The sequence below is a fragment of the Raphanus sativus genome, chromosome 6 (genome assembly GCF_000801105.2).
Source record: "Raphanus sativus cultivar WK10039 chromosome 6, ASM80110v3, whole genome shotgun sequence".
Classification (NCBI taxonomy): Eukaryota; Viridiplantae; Streptophyta; class Magnoliopsida; order Brassicales; family Brassicaceae; genus Raphanus; species Raphanus sativus.
In genome coordinates, this window is record NC_079516.1 from 19999074 (window position 1) to 20006882 (window position 7809).

Below are 7809 nucleotides of genomic sequence, written 5' to 3' on the forward strand. Positions count from 1 at the left end.
TTTGATTCAAATTTAATAATATTTTTTTCGAGATATACGCTTAAGTCAAATTTTAGTTGTTTCCATATCTAAAATGACTTTCTGTACACGATGTTTTTTTTAATTGTTTAGTTAAACAAACCAGTTGGTTAGCAGATAAACATGGTAAGTTAACTGATAATGTATATTTTATTGATTTCGATTTTGGTTAAAGCCGTGTGATACTGAAATTACGAAAAATGACATTAGCGAAGGAAGCAAAAAAATGACCGAATGCTATACCTATTTTCAAACATAATTAATTTTTTAAAATATTACTATCTATGTTTCTAAACAAAACTGAAATGTAATTCAGTTTTAATAATATATTTGGTTATCCTTTTATGGTATAATATTTTAAATTCACGAACCTAATAAATGATATACTATAGAACCACAAAATCATATTATTTAATCATATTTGCCAATTAACCTAAAACTCAATATCATGATCTCAGTTATGCATAATGTTCCTTTCTTTATACTATAGAACCTATAGAATCGTATCATGTAACTATTTTCGATGGTAGTCTATCTATAGTTTAACTATTTTTAATACAAAAATACACGTAACCTAATGTTACCTATCAAATATTTGATTGATTCCAGTCAGTGCTTCAGATTGTCTTGGGATTTGTATTTGATTTTTTGTTACTGATTTGTTCAAAACTTCCTTAGATAGATCTACACAAACCAAAATTAAATAGAACAAAGACACTGGTCAAAAGACCAAACCGGAATGAAAGTTTGGTTTATTATTTCATTAACGAACAAAGATCACTCAAGTAGTGTAATGTATACAAAAGGTCGATACGTACCTTTCGAACGAAGAGATAGATGAAAATTAAAAATATATGTCTATCTTCCGTAGTTAAAAATAAATGTCTATCATCTGTAGTTAATAATTATGAACAAAAATATGTTGAGAATGTTATTACATAACCGATCCATAAACTATGTTTACAAATTTAGAACATATGTTAATATTAAATTAAAATTTTAGAAACCAATCTCACCCTGCGCAAGGCGCAGGTCCTACCTAGTTATCCATAGTATGACAATTTGATAGAATTAATATGTCTCTCGCATCGTCAATTTCTGGAACTTTTTATAATATGAAAAATTAGAGAGAAACTAAAATTATATCGCCAAAATAAAATCGAGTTAATTCTTAACTTTTAGCTGCCAATTTTAAAATTATGGAAAATAATATTCAATGTAAATCAACATAAAGGAAACAATATTAATTATGTAAACTAAATCTTTTCGAATATAACCTGATTGACATGTTTTGACGTGTTGATTCCTTAATTGCAGAGTCTTGGTGCTTAAATTAAAGAATTAAATGGAATTTGTAAATTATCGTCCAATCAATCAAAAGATCAGATTCCATATAAATACATAATATGTTAAGCGTTATATGACTAATATTTATATAGAAATTCATATATATACAAATTGCACCATTTAAATACATAATATATATGTAACATACCAAAACAACGAAAAAGAACATGATGAGGTCAAAAATATATTTAACAAAATTATATCTGATGAATTTTTTCTCATAGTCTTATCTTATGTACTTTATTTATATATATATTATGTACTTTATTTTCTTATATAACAATGATGCGACATATATATAACACACATACAACACACGTAATAAAAACAAGCTATTGTGTTTATCATGTGTTATCAATATGATAGTAGATGTCGAAAGGCAAAATAAGAGATACATGCATAATCAATCGGAACCAGTTATAGTATGTTATAGTATACAATAATATTATATTTAAATGAGCAATGACTTAACATGTAATTAGTTTAGACAAGGAAAGAGTTTTCACTAAAGGCTATGAGAATGACTCTCATGGTGACACATTAGTAATGACAAACTTGATAATAACATGTGAGTGAGAGGTTTATTATTTAGAATGCTCCTCAAATAATAGGAAACTAGAACTTGATCGTGCTCCCGCACGAGTGCCCCCGCACGAGTGCCCCCGCACGAGTGCCCCCGCACGAGTGCCCCCGCACGAGTGCCCCCGCACGAGTGTTTGATTTAACTTGTGTTCAATATAAACACATCAACTATTAGTTTTATAAGAAAAGAATATCATGTATATTTTTGATGTTTTGTAATTTACATATAGAGTATAATATAACATTTTATAATATAGATGTTTGATAATAGTTTTTTTTATTTGTACATAATATTATAACAAATTTATAACTTGATGCAATTTGATGTAATTGTACTGTTCATATATTAATATGTTGTTTTTTGTTAATTTATTATAAAATAAAACAACATGTTAAAATCTTTTAACTTTTACATTAGTTTTCTATAAATTATTATTAATTTTATGATATTTTGTTTTCTTGAAAATTGAACTCTCAAATTTTTTTATATTTGAATAAACTAAATAAGGTAATATGATATTTATAATTGTGTATATAATATATACTATATATTTCAGTTTGTGTTTTTATTTTCACCAAAATAAACAATAATCATTGTAATTAATTGATTTTAAATGCAGTTGCAGAATCTGTAAATACAAAAAGTACTTAATTTATTGTAAATACAATAACTAAATGTGCAAATACAAGAAATTATTTAATATGTTATTCATGTTTCGAAACCACTCTCATTTATTCTGGTATTCATGTTTCCAAACAGTAAAAAAAGTTAATTCAGTTTTAATAACATTGGTGGATTTTTAGAGCCATTGTTCAACCTTTTTATGGCAGGACATAATCATTAAATCATTATAAACAGTATTGTGCATACAACTTATAAGCTCAATTTTGTGAGTTGAAGACAACAAAAATAAATTTAATTGTGGTGCTAGTATATAATAACGATAAAGGAATTTTGTATATGTAAATATCAAATTCTAGATGCATGCATATATTATATATATGGCACATACCTTAGTTTTTTGACTTTGCCATAACGTATATACATAACGAGAAACATATATCAACTTAACAAATATGCAAAGTTTGATGCACGCATATATTATATCATCATATATTGTATTTATTTCCTATAAATATCAGCTTGATGATATATATATGTGTGTATACACATCATAAACACACACACACACACACACACAAAACTTCAATCATAATATAAAAATGACCAAGTCCATTTTTTGTGCTGTCTTTATCATCTTTCTTCTAGGTTTGTTCGATGTTTAACCATCTTTAAAGTTATCTATTGTTTCTGCTGCAAAAAAAAATCGAGTACTTATATAGGTCTATGTTTTTAAATAATGTTTTTGACAGGATTTATGGCGAATGAGATTCAAGGACAGCTAGAAAAGCTGTGTAAAGAGCCTTTACCACAAACTGATTGTGGTGCCGGCTGTGGTGCTCTGTGCCAGCAACTAAAGCATGGAACTGGCCGCTGTGTTCGGGGAAACGATGAAAAATATGAATGCTTCTGTTTTTTTAAATGCCCTTCTTGAATTTTTGTTTCACTCTCTAAAACGTATGGTATCTCACTTTAGAGATATACTAAAAGAGAATATGAATGTAGCTTTCCCCTCTCTCTCCCTCGTACAATTATCAATTAAAATCCAAATATGCATGCTTCTGTTTTTCAATGCTCTTCTTGAATGTTTGTTTTACTCTGGTTTTCTTGACAAAGAATCAGTGTGAATTTTTGTATTCGGGGATCCAAATATGATCTTTGTATACGGGATCCGAAGGAAAATATCAATGCTTCTGTTATTCTAAATGCTCTTCTTGAATTTTTGTTTCACTCTCTATAACGTACGGTATCTCACTGTAAAGATATAATAAAAGAGAATATGATTGTAGCTTTCCCCTCTCTGGCCCTCCTACTACAATTATCGAATAATATCCAAATATGCATGCTTCTGTTTTTCAGTGCTCTTCTTGAATGTTTGTTTTACTCTGGTTTTCTTGACAAAGAATCAGTGGGAATATTCAACTTGTTTTCGTTACACAAAGTTCAATCTTTCTTCTCTCCTTACAACATGATTTTTTAATGTTCTTGTTTATATCCAAGAAGACAGAAAAAAGGAAAAGAGTTAGCACAAAACTCAGCTCCAAAGCAGCTGCTGAATCAGAGTGAAACGTTGGCGTTTAATCTCCACAGGGCAAGATCTTTGCCTTCTCAGCCAAGTATCAGGGAACAAATACTAGTACAGACCACTTGGGGTCCAAAAAATCTCAATTATACCCATCCCTTTTTCTTTTTATTTTGCATTTAAATTAAAATAGATATCTGAGTACGATAACTAAAAAACTAAGGACTTAAACATATTTACTAAATTATGCCATTACTACCCGATTCAGAATCCGACCCACCCAAAATCTGACCCACCTAACCCTAAATCTTATTCTTATTCTTCCTCTTCCCCCTTCTTCTCCATCAATAGTTCTTACTTTTTGAAGTATTTCATATTAAAACTGTGAAAATACACATAAAATAAGTTTAAATAAATTAATATATTTCTTAGTACATCATAAATAATTGACAAAATATATTTGAAATATGCTATATCTTTGATAAAAACCTTAATACATAAAGATAATTTATACTAGTTTTAATATTTGTATAATTTTATTCTCTATGTTTCATTACTATTAAATTTTGGATTTTATATAATTTAAAAACTATAATAAAATATCTTTTAATTAATTTATATTGTGTCTTAAAAATGGAAGCGGTAGCGTGATTCCAAAACGGAATCCAGCGTGTTGTTAAAGAGAATATTCTGGGAGCGTCTTGGAAGCAAGATTCCGTAAACTTCCACAAGGTTCCGATTACAATTCCGGTTCCGAAGCGGGAAACGGAAGTTCGATGAAGCTTCAATGCAACTGGCAGTGAAATCGAAAATATTAGTTGTACAACATAATAAATACAGTTACTTTAGTGCTACCACTTATTTATGTTTACATGCCTTTGCCCAATTACAATGAAATCACCAATTTTGTAAAACTACATTTCGTATATGATTTTCCAAAAATTATGTGGACAAACAAGTTAACAAAGCTTAAGAGTATAATGTAAATCATGCAACTTATGTGATAGTGTAAGAATTGCCAAAAAATTAACAAAAATCATGAAAAGTAATAAGAAACCTATCTACACACTTAACATTTTGGCCATTTGATTGTTTTTTCATATGGAACAAATACCCAGTGAAATATATTAAATTCAGAAACTGAATAGTAATACCAGTTATACCAGTATCACTAGTTTGGTAAATAAAACATAGTTGTACCAGTTATACTAGTATAACCTGTATGGTTTGATATATATTTGATTAGTGGTACCAATTGTTTATATGTTTAGCTTAATATATTGTCTTAATATATTCACATCATAACTTTCTAAAAATATTTTCAATATTTTTCAAAATAATATGAATAATCTAGTTAATAGGCCTTAAAATATAAGGTAGCTAATGTAAAATTAAGGGTGTAAGGTAATAATTTAATAAAATGTTGAAAACTCTCAAATAAACTAGAAATATTTGTGTATTTCATATGGAAACATGATTTATTAGTCGTGCCGATTAGTTGCATATTACACATGAATTGTATAATTTATATACTAATTATACCAGTTATATTAGTTATATTATTGTTCACATGTTTAGTTATACTAGTTATACACATCCGAATGAAAGAAAATAAATTGTGTGGCCGTGATTGAACAAGGAATAAACAATCCTATGGTTTAGAAAAAAGGAAGTGAATCTCAGCCGAAAGAGAGAAAAAGAGAAAAAAATCATGTGGTTGAAATTAACGGAGAGATGAGATGATATAAAGGTTGAGAATGCACTTTCATTAAGGGTACTATGTTACACTTCTTTGGTCTATTTAGAATAATTTAGATGGTTGTAAACTTTTTTTTGATCCATTTAGTCTATAATAGATTTGTGTCCAAGTATCAGAGACTTGTATACTTTACTCAGTCATGTTCACCACATCCAAACATCATGGCAGTCTCGAGCTCACCATACATATGTGTCTGCTCCTTGCTACACACCTTGGATCCTCGATCCTGGTGAATTTTACCATGTCACATCCAACCTGAGTAATCTGACTATACAATCACCATTTCAAGGGAATGAGGTGATTGATCATGACATGTGATAACACACACCGGTTCTAAATCACTCACCCTACTATCTCGTTCTATTGTCTTGCATAATCCTCTATATATTTAAACAAAAGCATTATAATATTTGATGTAGCCATTTGTCATCACCACAATGCTTCTTAGAATCCTTAGAAAAATAAGTTGGTCCATATGAATGTATAATAAGTTTTTTATTAAACTAACCATAAATTAATTATTAATATTTTTTCATTTTTTACTTAAATAAAATTATGAAATTACCTAATGTAGCTAAAGTATACATATGACAATTAATGACTTTGAATAATAAAGATTTGATAAAAATTAGAATAGAGTATCATATATCATTTTTAAAAAAATAACTTATTAAAATAAATTAATAAAAATTAGATTTTTCCGTATGTATTATATTTTGAATTTTAAAAATAACTATAAATTACTAAAACTGTTAAAAGTCTCACGTTGAAATTTGTGATCCATGGTTTAAAAATTTGTTACAACAGAATACAAATGATTACAAAATCATATAAGTAAGAAGTCTCATTTAATAAATATTAAGGTTAATATATATCTATATATACATATATATATATATATATATATATATATATTATCATTTAAATTAAACTATATACCATACAAATACATAAATATTTTTAATTTCGAAGCTTTGAAATTTGTTTTTGATACAAGCTTTGGAATTTGTTTTTATACAAGCTTTGAAAGAATATTCACAAATTAATATTTTAATTTTCTATTTTGCATCGACCTTAAAAGATATAAATTACTAAATTTTTTAAACATCCCACAATTAAAACTTTGTTATCATTAATTTGATTTTTTTTCTTATAAACAGATACAAATGATCAAAAAACAAAATGGATAAAAAATTAGTTAATAAATATCAATATTAAAAATATACATATCATTTAAATTTAATTATTTATCATATAAAATATAATAACCGCTTGGATTAATAAAATTTATTTAAGTGTTCACACCAATTTAATTATATAAGTTACTGAATTTTTAATTATTCAGTATATATTTTTTTGAATTTTATAATATGTAAAAAAACACATAATATGTAAAAATAATATATATAATGTTTATTCCGCGCAAAGTGCGGATCTTAACTCAGTATTCTTTATTATCCGAAAATTGAAAAAGAATATGATATTTGTTACACAAACGTGTTCTTAGGTGTGTGTCCATTACTTATGATCCTTGGTCTTTTAAGGTGAGGAAGCTGACCACGGGGGCTCATCAAAACATGACAATTTTGTTTTTGTTCATCCAAAACATCACTTAAGATCATAGATACACTTTGATTCATAATATATTAGATATATTGTATATATTCTTAGTTTTTGAATTTTTCATAATACATAACGAAAAAGATATAGCAACTTAAATATGCATTTAAAGTCTGATACATTCAGATATCGTACCATCATATTTGGTATGTATTGATTTCCTAAAGATATACATAAATGGAAAATATGAACTTGATGATGGTATATAAATATGTGTCTATATGATGTACACTAGCTACTACCACTACGCTCAGTCGCTCAGTCTTTTTATATTTTTGAAACTCCGGTTATCATATAAAAATGACTAAATCTATGTTTTGTGCTGTTTTTATCATCCTT